General features: G+C 39.8%; 1 long non-coding RNA gene across 1 annotated transcript in view; it reads left to right on the forward strand.

The window, feature by feature from the left end:
- Positions 1–1,530: 1,530 nt before the first annotated feature.
- The window catches only part of LOC136694326 (uncharacterized), a 186,428-nt gene continuing 173,658 nt past the window's right edge, over positions 1,531–14,300 (forward strand). Inside the window, exon 1 of the long non-coding RNA XR_010802184.1 lies at positions 1,531–1,681. This is a non-coding gene — a long non-coding RNA (uncharacterized lncRNA). The remainder of the gene's footprint in view (positions 1,682–14,300) is intronic.

The following is a 14,300-nucleotide window of genomic DNA, read 5'->3' on the forward strand; positions in this document are numbered from 1 at the left end:
TTCCCTCACTCGTGAACAAGACCCCGAGGTATTTAAACTCCTCCACTTGAGGCAGGATCTCACTTCCAACCTGGAGAGAGCACTCCACCCTTTTCCGACTGAGTACCATGGACTCGGACTTGGAGGTGCTGACCCTCATCCCTACTGCTTCACACTCGACTGCAAACTGGTCCAGCAAGAGCTGGAGGTCCCGGCTCGATGAAGCCAACAAGACCACATCATCCGCAAAAAGCAGACAGCTTTTTGCCCCTCCCTTTAACGTGGTTGTTTGCGTGCCTGCGTGAGCCTAGGAGCTATGTTGTCGGGGGCAATAGCCCCTGGTAGGGTCTCCCAAGGCAAATTGGTCTTAGGTGATGGGCCAGACAAAGAGTGATCCATAAAGACCCAGATGAAAAGAAGAACAACAGAGACACAGCTTCCCTTTTGGACCCTGATGTCATAAAATCCATAATAATACCTTGTGATTTCCTAAAGGATTGATATCACAATGGAACATACTCTCCCCTTTTTCCCACAAGTGAACACAGTTCTACGTCTTAATTAAACGTCTGTTACACGCTTTGTTCAGAACAATCAAGAGGGTCAAAATGATTGCTTTAAAGGAGAATGAGCCATAGTTCAATCATTCCCAGGGTCCATGCCTCCAGAACAGTTCATGTGACTGTGCCTAATGGGGGCCTTCTTACATCACCAAGTGTTTTGAAACTCTCCGGTTTGGTTCCAAAGACGAACACAACAGAGTGGGTGTGTGTGGGTGGACAAAGGGAACAGTTTCATTGCATTCGTTATACATGTCCCTTTAATGAATTATGCTGTTTGTGTATTTGTTTGGGTTATGAAACACCGTTTGATTACTGATGTGTCTGATGTTTGGGGAGTTGTCGATGTGTGTGTTGATTTAAGATGTGTGTTAATTATTTGCCAAATAGAAGTCTCAGTGCTAGCACAGTTTAATAAATATATCTTTCTTCGTAAATAATGATTTTCCAACCTGAACTCAAGCACTCCTGCAAATACTGACATTTCATAATAAATATCACTTAAAAAATAATTATACACCTCAACATTAAAATCATAAATCCATAGGCATTGACATAAAGCTAATGACAAAACATTTAGACACACGATGATGTTTTCTCTGCTTACTGTGTACTGAATTAGTGCACAGACAGTGACACGTTTGGCCACCAGAGGTCACTACATGTTCTACAGAGATTAGAGGTAAGCTAACGCTGCACGCTAGGTGGTCCAGCAACTAGGCTTGCATAATTTGTCTAGTTTAGTTAATTATCTCTTTCAAATGCTCCATTTCTGCCATCACTGCAATGTTATTATATCATAATGACTATATTTGATAAAAATGAGCTACTAAATTACAGACATGTCTATTGTTAGCTTCTTGGAAATCATTAGCTGTTAGCATTTCTTCTGCCCTCTCAAGATGGCTTCTACTTCCTGTGATGTAAATGTCATTTCTGTTTAGCTGTGTTAGGAACCAATGTGCTGTGTCCTTGTATACAACATATGAAGAGCTGTACTGGAGGAAATATAACATTAAAATAAATGACCCTTGGTTTCTAAATGCTCTTGGGCTATGTTCTGAAGCAATTCCTTTAGAAATGGTGCAGTGGAGGGAGGAATGGAAAATCAGTTCATCTCTCCTTGGTGGTCAATGGACGAGGTAAGAATGAGGCCTACTTTTCCAACTGCTTGTCTTAGGCTGTAATCTTCAGCTGTTATTCATTCATACTGGAAGATTAAGAATTGAGTCCACTGGTTTAGGCCTCTGCTTTTTTTGTCATTGTCAGTTCTTAGAGATTTAGATTCAGAGAAAGTTTCACAAGGTATTTACATGAACATAAATGGTGAGACATGTTTTTCCAGCTGTTTTTGTTGAGCAGTAATCTGTAGGCTAGATGTTAAACATTTAAACACTGGAAGCACTCCTCATTTTTTAGTAAAATGGCATGATGTAAACAGAGTCATTCGAAGACCTGGACTTGTTCCTCACTCAGGAGCTGTGGCTATTTTTGTCATTATTCCACTACTTTTACATTTTGCCAAGGATTGCGTGGGTACAACATTAAAGATTTAGGAGATCACTTGCCATAACACAGCGATGGGGCTAGACCTCGGGCTGTAAGTTACAAAAACAAACACGGCTCAGTGAATGACGGAGGAAATTTACCAGGTTAAGATCACCCACACTGAAAGTGCACTGCAAGTTTGGGCGGTAAACATGGTTGTCTTCCAATAAATAAATAAATAAATGGCCATGCTATCTTGCATGTCCTGGATATTTTGGGCTAATCATGAGGCTTTTTTGGAAAGTGGGTCAACTCCAACACCACACTGTAGCGTCTGAAATGCTTTAATTCAGGTAATGCATATAAAATTGAATTATGGGTGAGTGTATTTTGTATATATTTAATCAGTTATAATGTCAAATGCATCAGAATTAGCTTTAGGGTCAGTCCTATTACTTTTGGCTCCAGCTATGCTTTTAAATGCTAATTTGAAACAAGCCAAAATAGCTTTCGCTCTGAGAGGACTTTCTTTGAGCTTTCTAGAGTTTGTATTTGCTGTGTATTTGTCTACAGATGTGTAGCACTCAGTGTTACTGTAGACATCTGATCATATCATTGAGAGACAGAATGCTGTCTACAGTATTGATCCCAATTAGCCCCACAATATGAGGTCAGGATAAACAGGGCGTATCGTAGCACCACAGTCAGCTGAACCTTGTTTGCTGTTGGCACTCTATACTGTGCTCAGTTAGTTCAACCTTTGAGTCCCTCATGGTTGTTGTAGGTACTTCCGCAACACTAAACAACTAAATCAATCATAAGAAAGACTCCAGTATAGAGCTGTAATATTAGAGGAGGACTCTGAGCTGGAGTTCTAGGGGTCTTCTGCTTCAAACTAGACATCCTGAACTCCCACCTCTTGAAAACTGTATTTGTTTCCAAAAACATTGTTTTCCAGGCATGGTCCTGTTAGTCATTTGGGTTTAGTTATTATAGTTGTTGGATGAATAAATCATTTCACCACCAAAATGTAGCAAACAAGTTGCCTTGTGGTTGCTGAATGAGCTCATGTATGCTCCATAGCAGGGTCCGCCCCACATGGGGGTGGCCATATTTAAAACAGGTTTAGTACGACATCTCTGATCCATTCAGGCACTATGTGTCACAAAGGAAGGAACACTATGTAGTATTTTTACCTAAAAAATGACATCTTCAAAATGATTGTGAGGCACCTCCATCCTGTTATAGAGAGAATAGTGCCTCTATCAGTGCTCCAGAGGCTACTCCCCTAAAACATCTGGGCATGCAACTTCAGAATCACAGGGATGGGATCTTTAGCAAGAACTGCATAACACTTAACAGCGCATTCCTCACAGGTTTTTACCACACTGCAAGAACAATCTAGCTCAGTTTCAGAGGATGGAGCAAGTAGGAGAAGTACAGAGAGTGAGAGCGGTTCATGAATTAATATTGGACTGACTTTACGAAATACAGTGAGCTGAAACCGACATGACGACACATTAGAGTAGTACGTATTTCGCTGCACTTTCTTCACGTTTTGCAGTGTTTGTGATAAGGTTTGACAAAAGAGTTATAATCAGGTTTTTAAGAGTTACTGAGCACTGAGCCTGGGTTTGCGCTTGCTAACTTTAGCCGGATTAGTTAGCATTTTGTTTTAGCCATTCTGGAAATAAGAGCTTTTCTGTCGGTTGCTGTGTGGTTGTAATAGCTAGAGTATGACCAAAGTTACACTTTATGGTTGCAATAACACGGTCCATTGTGTATTATGAGCAATATATGGGTTTTATCATGTAGTCAACATTATTTTATTTGATAACACCAACTCCCCAGGTTTAACACTGAGGTACTGTGTGAGTGTATTTATCAGTTGAAGCCCAGAGAGCCAGTCATGACCGATTCAACTAAATGGACTAGTGGCATCATTACGTTATAACACATGAAATATGACTACACATATTTTATTTACCTATTCTTCATTAAAAAAAAATTGCATTACAGAGAACCACTTTTGATTCCTCGAAGGAAGAGGATTGTGAGTTTGAGAAACGTATTTAAAGCAACAAAATTCTGTGTAAACCCAATTTAATACATTCTTCAGACTTCAACATGGTTCTACGTATTTATAGATATCATCTACTAAGGAGAATGTGTGTGTGTCTGTGTTGCCCTGTGAAGGACTGGCGTCCCCTCCAGGGTGTATTCCCGCCTTGCGCCCGATGATTCCAGGTAGGCTCTGGACCCCCCGCGACCCTAAATTGGATAAGCGGTTACAGATAATGGATGGATGGATGGATCTACTAAGGAACCTCCTAGTGAAAGGAATTGTAAAGAGAACTAAGAGTGGTTCTTTTACTGGATCTCTCCAATGGACTCACTGCAGATTTCTCAGATTTCTCTGGTTTCTCAGGTTTATAACATCAGAAACTCTGATGAAGAGCTGTCTGAATCCCCCAGTTTGAGCCTATCTTTGGAACACTGCAGTTTCAAGTGTAAATGCCCAGTCGTGGCACTGACTGCTTATCATCAATAACAGATCTCTTAGCATATAAACACCATGTGGACATGCTAACAAGGTTAATGGTGACACTCACAATTTTATTTAAAAAACACTTTTTCATAAAATTCAGAGTTTACACTTGAAATAGGTTTAATGTGTTTACGAAGCACCAGTGTCTGTAAATGGTTAAAAACAAAATGTCTTGGCCCGGTATGCTAGGATTTCTCTGTCTGCTCACTGCATCTGGAGTTTTTAGACAAGGAAGAGACCTCTAAATGTTGAAATGCATGAACCGAGAAGAGGATTGCTGAAGGTGGAACTGGGTCTTCATATGGGAGCATGCTAACTGCATGAAAGTAAACACAGACTGAACCCAGATAATACTTAGCAGCTCCAGTTACAAATGAGTTTCTGTGGTCATTCAAACAGTGAATAAAAGTTTACAGCCAAGTTAAACTTCAGCCACATACAAACAACAGTCGTTGTTGTGCCCTTCAATATACTATTCCGACTTAAAAGATGCCGAGCTTTGGAATGTAAACAAACCAGAGAGAGCAGCAGCTCCCTAGAATTGCCTTTAAGCACTTGATTTTCACTGAAGAAGATCTTTAATAATGGGACTGTCTGTTTGAAAACCTATACTCACCATTCAGATAATTAGATTAACATTTGCATTTTTACATTACATTATTTTACATTATTTAGCTTTAAGAATTAATAATTGGATTATTTTTATTTTTAATTCAAATTTTTAATGTCCATTAATTAAATTAATAAAAAAAAACATTAAAAATAGATATTGTACATATTGTATTGTGAAGATCTGCTAGTACAGTTATGATCTTTCCTTGCAACCATTATTATTAATATATTCAGGTTCAGGGGGGCGGCCGGAGGCCCCAGTGGACTGGGAATTTCAGCATTAGCAAGGTCATATACCTTAGCTAAGAGGGATTACCCCATCCAGTTCTTGCCAGTGTTGGACAAAGTATCGCAAAAATGGCTAATGAAGGAGGAGCGAGGTCACTCTGTACATGTTCAATATTTAAAAGGGACCGGCGAGCCAGCGATCAATGAAAGGACGGATATAGCAGCGAGGGGCTATTGCCTTGTCTCTATCCCAGCATGCACTGCTCCTGCACATGGCTGTGAATGCCTGAGCTCACGGGTTATAGCTTTTTTCATGTTTGTATTATGTGCTCAGAAGGCGGGGAAATGGCAGTGTGTACAGTAGAGACGTCCTGCTGGGACGCGCTTAGCTGAGAAGCAAAGTGTAAATGCACCACACATGACTAATCAGATCGGCACACTGTAATACACAACTCTGCCTTTAGGGGGCACTCTGACACTTCCCTGCTTCCTTAATGCTGGCCATTGGTCTCTCTCTCTCTCTCTCTCTCTCTCTACTCTCTCCATCTCCTGTCTCTATTTTCATACCTTTATTTCTCTCGCTCACCTTCTCTCATACTCTTTTTTTAATAGCTTCTGCTTATCACTCTTTTTCCCCTCTCTTCTTCTCTCTCACTCCCACTCTGTTTTCATTTTTCTTTCAACCATTATTTCTATCTTTCACTTTCAATTTTTCTCACTCTTTCTCTCTCTCTCTCTCTCTCTCTCTCTCTCTCTCTCTCTCTCTCTCTGTGTGTGTCTCTCGCCCCTTGTTGGAGTGTGTGCTATGAAGCTGGTATAACTCTTTTGACCAGTGAGTGTTATTACCATGTCTCTCTAAACGTTTAACCGTCATTTCCTGTCCCTCAGCCTGTAACTAGGAGTATGTGGGTGTTCCGCCAAACATAGTACACTTCCTGCCAAAGGAGTGGGCTGCGTCTCAGCACTTCATCCTTTCCTCACTTTATTCATATTTTTAAAGCAGTGAAAAGCTCACTGTTGAGTCCCTATTCAGTTTCACTGTGACTCGCAGGATTCCAGCTGGAGCACGTCCAGAATGAAATCACAAGTAATTGGCCGAATACGTCATTTCATAACACACCTATTAAAAAAAACACAACACTGGGCTCATATACAGTGTTGCTATGGTAATTAATTGAGCTCTTATGTAAAATCTGAATCAGTGGTGTTCAGGAAAATCAATCCACTGAACTTTATATACAAGCATATGGCCACACCCACACACTTATTCGGATTCATATTAAAGGGACAGGTTTTTATATAAAGGCTTTGTTACATTGAATTCCCTCCACTTCACATAGTGATAAAGACAAAGAATGTGTGGGTACTCACGGCCTGTTGCTCTAGATCATGAGAACGGTGAAACTAGACACACAAAGACATAGGTTCAATTAAGACAGAATACTGCAAATTTTAAGTGAATATTATCACATTTATGGTCACATTATTCATTCATTATCTGTAACGGCTTCTACCGCTAACTGGTCACACTATGTACATCTTAATATTCATCTATCAGATTGTTTTTTCTAAATACTTTCAGTTCCGTTTTATTTAGGACTTTCTACCACTGGAGTTTTCATGAAGCAGCTCTACAGAATTTCCAGTCCTAGCCCCAAGTGAGCACCACTTATTGGACAGTGACAGAAAAAAGCTCCCACAGAACACGAGGAAGAAACCTTGAGAGGAACCAGATCTCAAAAGGGGGAACCCACTGTCCTCAGGACAAAAGTCATCAATGTGACTTTAGTGTCCACCTTTTTGTTTGAACCCTTAAGTGTGAGTGTAAATGTTAAGTTAAAAAGGGGAGTGTTCCAAAAAAAAAAATGCAGGATTTCTCACTTAGGCCGGTGTATTTAAAGGTGCTGTACACAATTTAATCTAATACATATTTTGTAAAATTCAAAGAGTGTTTCCTTGTGGGTGGTCAGCACTCTGCTTAGTTCGCACGCTGGAAAATATCTGGTGTTTGCACTCAGCCTTGGGGCCTCCAATGAGAATCAAAGAAATGGCTTGTTTACAATTGGCATTGATACACATTTTGTATCCAAATAGCATTTATATATATTTTGACCAGAGTTTGTTGACATTTGTCAAGTATCTCGGACCGAGCAGTCTTTTCTCCCTCTCTTTTTTCCCTTCCCTCTTTTTCTCTTCCCATTTCAATCTCTCTCTCACACTTTCTCTCAGACCAGAGTCTGTTAACACTTGTCATTTATGTCGGACCGAGCAGCCAATCAGCAACAGGGGATTTTCCTACACATGCATAGGACGGTGGAAGGGAAGCTGCGGGCAACTTAAACATTAACCACAAGCTTCAGTTGGTTTCTTATTCAAACATACCATTCCATCTTTAAAAGCAAACTTGAGCCTAGCGATGCCTTGCATGGCTTTGCAGGGTGCAGCTTCTGAATGAGCTGGGTTTGTTTCGCTGTGAAAGCAATAGTTCCCCAGAATCGTTAATGCTGCCTTTAAACCCATAGTCAGTCCTGAGCTGGGGGACTTTTCTACTGGACATTTCTTAATTTTGGACTTATTCAACTAACTGAGAAATCCTGATTTCTGGAACACCCTCCAGGATGAAAATACAAGTGTTTCATTTTCTGCTTTTGTTCAAGATGCGAGAAATACAAATTCTGCAGTCAGCAGCATCCTAAATCCAAAGTTACGATGCTATAAAAAGCCTCTGTACACATCAGTAGGAATGCAGGCTTCAAAAAATAAACCCAACTAAGGCTGCAACACCTTCCCTCAAGCATGCGTCTGCTAGCTATATAAACACGCGCACACATACAAACCTCCATAAAGCTCTAGGATTTTAAGATGCTGCAAAAGCAAGCTTGAAGAATACAGTGCACTAATGCTGGCTGGGTAGCTTGTTGCTAATGATACCTGCTTTGAAGTTAGTGGGTAAATGTTGTCCATGTGGTCAGCTAAGTTATATACCTTGCCTAGACAAGCATACAAATAATAGTCTTTGAGAAAGTCTCCCAACAATACAGTTGGCTCCGTTTTTGGGAGCTGATTAAACAAGTAAGATGCTCTGAGTAAAAATGCTCAATGCTAAAAATGTAAATATGGCAAGCACTTGGCATGTTCGACTTTGGTTTAATCGGTTTAATCAGATCCTAAAGTTAGGTAGCTGCATTGCTAGGAATCTTGGACAGAGAATCTAAGCGTTACCCACTCCCTTATGCTGTTAAAGCAGTTAAAGGAACACTATGTAATATTTTGCCTTAACATTCCACCTTAAAAATCATTGTGATGATTCAATGACCTGTAACAGGTAGATTAGAGACTCTCTCACTGCTACTCTGGGCTCAGCACTGCAGAAACTGCACTATGTAACTTTTAGAGGAGGGTAGGAAACCAGTACCTTCTCTTCCCCTCCCCGTTAATTCAATACAATGTTGTAAAAATGACATGACCTAGTGTAACTTTAAGCAACTAGCGAACATAAGTGTAAGGTAAGACTACTGTTCTTCATAAACATTTTCTTGCCTGCCGTCTCTGCTCTTATCCAGAGCAACTTACAATGTGTGTCATGCAAAGTTAGGGGTTTTGCCCAAGGATCATTATTTATATTCATGTGTTTTTTTTTTTTTTTTTTTCCAGGCTTAGGTTGCAAACAAAACCCTACCACCTGCCATATGGTTTGCAGCAGTGTTCCACTCTGTTCTACACTACCCTCCCCGGTGTGGTTTAAAGAGAAATGTTGTAAATGAATATACACTAGCTAAGTCTGGTAAAAAGTATGAATTGACCACATCAGAGGACGTTCACCCAGCTTCTCTACTTGGATAAGTCACAGATACGACACAAAACAGCTAAAACAGCTTCTTTTAATTAGCTGAACATTTTGGCTTCACGAGTCTAATACAATCAGGCTATAATAATTAATGACAATATGTTTTATTTGGAACACAGGAAAATGATGAATTCATCACTGTCTGATTTACTAGATAACTTAATAAATGAATAAAAAACATCTCAGTTAGTACTTTCTCGCACCTCCTCAGGCTTGAATCATTTGAGGCATGGACTTCATTAAATAAAAACAGCATTCTACATCAAGCTGATCCCAATCTCCACAAAGAGCACAGGCAGATCAGTTTTGCTGAGTAGAGCCAGGGAATGGACAAATCTTTAAAATTTCCACCTTAAATTTTCAATGGGGTTGATGTCCAGACAGTTAGTTGATGTTGACATTTATTATAGAGATAAGCTCCCTGTTTTGTTTTGCTTTTTTAATTTTCAAGGCCCATTTTTTTGAATTTCCGATCCTAACCCGAACGCTATATTGCACCAGACACAGCTGCCTGAGAACAACCAATAATTTTTGGAGCAATATTTCCAACGGCTTATTAATGTCCCTAAACTCCCATTTTGATTTGTAAGTAAGCAAACATTATTTATACATTTTATAATGAAATCTTTTTTCCAAATCAAAATTGAGCACAAAAAATGAGCAAAAAAAATTATTTTCCTTAATACAGTGTGATACCACAATTTGACCTCTATCGATCTGGACATAATATGCTGTTAATGTAGATAATTTAATTTATTAAACATAACTTTAATGTGTCATGTCTCTGATTTGTTAATTTGTTATGAAACCACTGGTTGAACATCATCTAAGTGTTGTTCCATTATTTTGAAATATATAGTCTGCCCCTGCTGACCTTTCCAAGCCCACCTACACCAAGGGGCTTTAGAAAGGTAGTGGACTAGACTGGACTTGAAGGCCAACCCTTTATGGGAATGGAAAGATTAGTTGATTCAGGTTAGGGTTGTTGAGAACTCATTTCCTTTCTTCAAGGCTAGCATCATAGAGGAAAAGAGTTCTACACGGTCTATGGCTACTCAAGGTGAAGTGCTTCACTCAAGCTCACAGTGGCAACATTCGGTTTATGAAAGCTTGGACCAAAGGGAAGGTCATGCTTATGTTTTGTGACGCTTCAACAGTATTAGCTACTAGCTAACCCAACACTTTAACCATTAAACTGCCTGCAGTTTCCCCAAGTTACAGAAGAAGAACCTCTGACAAAGGTTTATTTGTTTCTTACACTGCTTTGCATGATAAAAAAAAAAGCATTTAAAAAAAATATAAAATGATGTGGCAGAGACAGCATCTCCTTTCGGTGTTTTAGCCAACGTTAATCAGCAGCAGAATCCAGTCTGAAAGACATCGTCCAAAGCTAGTTATGAAAACGTTTCATCCCTCTGAAGATTGGACTCGCAGAGCCACTTCCTCAGCCAAATGTTTCTGAGAGCAAAAAGCTTTCTCTCTCTCTCCCCTTTCTCTCTCCCTCTCTCACCCTCTACCCCTCCACCCTTCCTAGACTTTGCCAAATGGCCTCAGAGCTCTCTGCACACCAGCCAGTTTTGCATGTCTAATAAGCACGGAAGTGCCCGGGTGTCGGGAGCTGCTGAGCTCCGTTCAAAACTCCATGGCTCTCTTCTTCTGAGGCTTATTGCTACATGGCAGCAAGTGGTAATGTTTTGCCCAGAGTAGGTGCCCAGCCTTGCTCCTGGAGCCAGCTTTTCCAAGAGGATTTGATTGGATTTTGCTTTTGGATTGAAACAGGATTTTAAGACTCCACAACTTTAATCCAAAGCATAAGCCAGATTCAGACTGGACTGGATTTCCAAACCTGTGCCCCTGCCTTAATCTAACACATTCGTCCTGGCTAAGCAAGGCAGCATTTAGCTCAATGTCAATATTAGCATCAGGAACAGTGAGTTAGCCCTGCAGGAGAGAAATTTGCCAAATCTGTTGTGATGATACCCGTTGCCAAACTGAGTCTCGGAAGGCCAATGTATTCAGCAGTTGCAAGTTATTTTTCCTGTATTGCTACTGTTTTAGCCCACTGGCTAAAGAATCAGAGGAAATATGCTAAACCTTAGGCCTGTTGGATTGAAGCTGACTCCGCTAATATGCACAAACCACACTGTAATTGCAGCTGACCAGAATAGCACACAAGTGCCGGAATGTATGCTGGGGTTTTAAGATTTAATCTAACACTTTCAGTCAGGAAAAACAAGGCAACATTCAGATTTCAATATCAGCACCAAGAACATTGAGTTAGCCCTCCAGAAGTGACATTTGCCAATTTGTCTTGTATCTTTACCCACTGCCACGTTGAGTCCCAGAAGGCTAGTGTATTAAGCAATTTAAGCCTCCTAACACAACATTTCTGCCCATCTAGTGGGAACATGTGGTGGGGCAAAAAATTAAGGGTTTGTATTTGTTGCTTTCCTGGCACTTCCTGTAAACTATGCTCTATCCCCAATACTCCCTGCCTAAATATTGCACTTCACAGATTTATAAATCTAATACACCACTAAATTGTGTACTACATAGGGTTGGTTGAGATTCAGCGTGGTGTTTTTATGGGGTAATAGTGGAGTGATGCCGACACACCAACACACAAGTAAAAATTTTCATAATGGTGTAGGGCACATTTGCAGGCTACGGTGTAGACGCAGCATTGAATCAGTTCAGAAGCAAAAATTGGACATTAGTCTAACATATTTGGTCTAGTTAAACAAGGCAATATTCAGGTGTCAATATTAGCATCAGGAACATGCAGTTAGCCCTCCAGAAGCTATGTTTGCCAGATATGTCTTATGTCATTTCCCAGTGCCAAATTGAATCTCTGAGGGCCACTGCATTTAGAAGTTTAAATTTATTTTTGCTCTAACTAAACCATTTCTGCACATTCATTAATGACCAAGCTTTTTTTGAGTTGAATAAAATACTCAAACCAGATAACCAGATTCTAATACAAAGCAATGGCACGAAAGTCGACTGACGTTTTAAGTGTTAGTCTAATATATTTGGTTAAATTAAACAAAGCTATATAAAGATGTCAATATTAACCTCAACAGGAACACTGAGTTAGCCCTACAGGAGTGATGTTTGTCCGTTCCCAATGCCAAATTGAGTCTCAAAAGGTCGTGCATTTAGTGGTTTAAACTGATTTTTACTCTAACATAACTGTTTATTTCATCGACTAATGAATCAGAGGAAACAGGCTAAACCTTAGCCCTCTAGGATTGAAACAAATGCTCGATTAACAAAAGCACAGTCCACACTGTAATTACAGTCGACGAGAACACAACACAACTGTCAGAAAGTATGCTGGGGATTCAAGATTTAATCTTACACATTCTGTCAGGAAAATCAAGACAACATTCAGATATCAATTATAGCACCAAGAACACTGAGCTAGCCCTCCAGGAGTGTCATTTCTATCTTTACCCACTGCCAAACTGAGTTTCCTCAAATTAGGAATTTAGCCCAACCTTTGCTCTAACACAAAAAAACTTCTGCCCACCGATTAATGTCCAAGCTGTTTTTAACCTTCCTCTCATGTTAGGGTCTTGACCGAACCGTTTTTAGGTTTTAAATGCATACAAGGACTCAATGAATTTGTTTATTGCATCAAGACTTTTTGACTTTGTCAGAAACTTCTATTTCAACAAAATAATATATATATATATTTTTACTAAATTATAAAGTGTTCTTATAAAAATGATGGCTTTTCTGTTGTTAGGCTCAATTTCGACCCAGATATAATTTTACATCAGAAAACAAAAACAAGTGCCAAATCTGAAGTCATAAGCACACTATACACCAACAGCTACCACTTGAGCTTCAACCACTACAACCACTTGAGCTTCAGTTAGGGGCTTCTATCTTTGTCTGTTTTGCAAAACAAGGAAAGACAGATATGTCCAGACACGTAAGGCCAAGTCAGTTTAGACTTTGTGTTTTGTAGAGTGTACATCTCCAGTTTACAGTCTGCAACAATGAAAAATAAAAAGCATTCCTTTCATGCATAAAGAAGCCTAACAAAGTAAACAAGAGGTGAGAAACCAATTGGTCAATAATTAATTTATTTTTGGGTGTCTTATGGCTGATTTAAGACACGGGTCAAAACCGACCCATTAACATAAGAGATGGTAACAGAAAGCTAACACGGGAGGAAGGTTAAGTTGAATCAGGTGTGTTCGAAGAGGAAACATGCTAATCTGTATGTGCTTAGGCTTAACTGACAAACTTCAATGGGGAGATACAATCATTAAAGCACAGACTAGATCACAAGATCCTGATACAAAACAGTTGCATGAAATTAGATGGAGGTTTTAAGGGTTAAAATATTTGGTCTGGTTAAACACGGCAACATTCAGATGTCAATATTAGCATCGGGAACAATGAGATGGCCCTCCAGGAGCGATGTTTGCCAGATCTGTCCTGTGTCATTACCCAGTGCCAACTTGAGTCTCAGAAGGCCACTGCACTTAGCAGTTCAGGCTTATCCTATTTCCCTCTCTAACACAAGCATTTCTGCCCATCCACTAATGATCAATCTGTTTGTGTTGAATCAGAGGTGTCAGAAGAGGAAATATGCTAAACCTCAGGCCTCTAGGGTTGAGTCTGACAGCCCTAAACACAAAGGCTTGATTAATAAAACACAGATTGTAATTACAGTTGACTAGAATACAAAACAACTGCTGGAACGTAGGCTGGGGTTTAAGGTCTAATCTAACACATTCAGTCGGGATAAACAAGGCAACATTCAGATGTCAATACCAGCATCAAGAACATTGAGTTAGCCCTCCAGGAGTGACGGTTGCCAAATCTGTCTTGTATCTTTACCCACTGCCAAATTGAGTTTCAGAAGGCCAATGTATTTAGCAATTTAGCTCTACTTCAAACATTTCTGCACATTGATTAATGACTAGACAGTTTGAGTTGAGGCGTGTTGAGTCAGATGTGCTATAACATGCTAACGTTTAGTCCTCTAGGCTTAACTGACTGCCCTAAACACCAGAAGCAT

Source organism: Hoplias malabaricus, chromosome 4 (assembly GCF_029633855.1).
Source record: "Hoplias malabaricus isolate fHopMal1 chromosome 4, fHopMal1.hap1, whole genome shotgun sequence".
Lineage (NCBI taxonomy): Eukaryota > Metazoa > Chordata > Actinopteri > Characiformes > Erythrinidae > Hoplias > Hoplias malabaricus.